We start from the raw sequence: 2375 nt of genomic DNA on the forward strand, positions 1-2375 counted from the left end.
CTCTGTCTCTATATGCAAAGCCACTACTTCCCCAACAAAGCTTTTCACGGTTAGTAGGCTTCATCACTCATTTTCCTCTTCCTTATCCACCTCTCTTGCCAGCCAATAGCTCACACACACACACACACGCACACACACTCTTTCTCTCTTTCTCTCTCTCTCTCGTTTGGTGGTGTGTCCAATTTTTAATGATCGGATAAGTGTTTTTCTACAATCGATTTGTGCTTTCTCGCTACCCTAATTGTTGCACGCCCTCTCTTGCTAATTTTCCTCGACTCACCGTTGCCAAAACTTCTAGATTTGAACTAAGATCTTCTAAATCTAAACTCAAATATTCTATAGACCTGTTAGCTACATATTTTGTACAAGCCAATTACAATTCGACGCGTGGCAAAATAAGGGTAATATAGGAAGACTATTTAGGTCCTCGATCTTGATCGTACACGTGGCAGTTAGTATTGGTTATTAAGAGATCTGAGTAGTTGCGGATCAACAAAGAGATACAAAATGACATGGCCTCAACGGTTACTCGCATTTCAGATTCAAATTTAGGAGGGAAGCTTAATTGCAAGTAATGGCGTAATGGAGCTAATATTGGGGCAAAATGATCGATGATCATGGAGGAGCAATTCGACGGTTGAAAATGCAATTCGATGGTCATCTTGGAGCAATATAAATAGTAGAGAAGGCCCCAAAAAAAGCCCCCGAACTTAGATCCAAAAAACCAGTCCGTTATAGTTTATACTTATTTTCCTTTCCAGCTTTACATTTACAGTTTTTTTTTTTTTACATTTACAGTTCTTTACATTACTGTACTTTAAAATTCCTGCATTGCACTTCGTTTCATAGGAGTAGTTCCAAGTAGAGTTGCTGTAAACCTCTACAAGGCTGAGTTTGGATCATTGTAAGTCTTTTTATCTTAATGAAATACTTCGACTGTTTTTCAATTCATTGTTATCTGTTTAATTCTCCAAAATCAAGCCACCAGTAAAAGTCCTCTTCATTGAGGCTGAAAGAACTAAAACACAATCGTCTGATAATTGGTTAGCAATTAATTTTCTGTAAGGACTAATTGATCCTTGCTGGCACACTCGCAATTACAACAATAACCTTCGGAAGCCAAAAAGCTAACATATATTTTTGGCACGCCTAATGGGACCACATTTAAAATGGTTAGACGTAGAAGACAAGGAGAAAATGAACGCTTGGAAGAAGGCGTGGAAGGAGAGGTAGAGATACCTAACCCAGAGGATAATGTGATAACACATCCTGTGGAAACTCCCATTTTATCAGAACATATGGTCGAACAGACCAGTACTTCAAAACAACTACCACATGTTCGTATTGGACAAGACCAAAGAATTGGACCATCTACTGTCCCATCTACTCAGCCAATGAATCCATGGGGAGGCTTAATAGATGCAATGGGATAGCAATTAATGAACACAATGGAAAGGTGGGCAACATCCTTTTTGGATCGAATGAATAACCACCAACTAACAAACGTAAGACACATGGAGGAAATTTCGAATGTCCCTCAACAAAGATTGGCTAGAGATAAATAGCCTATGCAAGTTAATGGACATTCTAATGGTCAAACTAGTAATCAGAACCATGAAAGACCATCACCTCAGTCTTGGTACGAACCTGTTCCAAGGCCTGTAGTAGGTCAAAATGTCTCAGTACTTAACAGTGAAGCCATGCAATTTGGTGGAACTGGTCCAGTACAAGAAAATGGCATAAGAATGGTTCCAAATCCCATGTTCGAAGCCATACCTGGCACAAGGGTGTTCACTAATCCCTTATTCGAATTTATACTCGGGGGGTTAGAAGGTTTTCCTACAAATGGAAGAGACACAACACCAGTTCCAGCACCTTTCGCAGGTCCTTTTGTAGGACAAATTCAAAGGGGTTACCCACACCCCCAACAGCAACCTGCACCACAGGGACAACCAGTCCCAAACATGCCACCTTATGGACTAAGAGGACCACAAGCACAAGTTTGTCCACCAAATCCTGTGTTTGTTCCTCTAGCGGTGGTTCAGTAGGCACAAAATATGGTCCTTAGGGACCAAATTGCTGACATCGTTAGGGAGATATGTGGACCAATGGCTCGGGGGGTCCAGACTCCTGTATGCAGAAAACCATACCCAGAATGGGTAGATAGGGTACATTAATACCCAAGAGGTTTCAGGATACCAGATTTTGCCCTTTTTTATGGGAATGGAAACCAGTCAACAGTAGAGCACATCGCTAGGTTCGCTGCTCAATGCGGTGAATTCACTAATAATGATTATATGAAGCTAAGACTGTTCCTAAACTCTCTAACTTGAGGAGCATTTGTATGGTACATTAACCTTACACCTGGCTCAATC

Source organism: Camellia sinensis, chromosome 5 (assembly GCF_055761805.1).
Source record: "Camellia sinensis isolate YWXY chromosome 5, ASM5576180v1, whole genome shotgun sequence".
NCBI classification, from domain to species: Eukaryota; Viridiplantae; Streptophyta; class Magnoliopsida; order Ericales; family Theaceae; genus Camellia; species Camellia sinensis.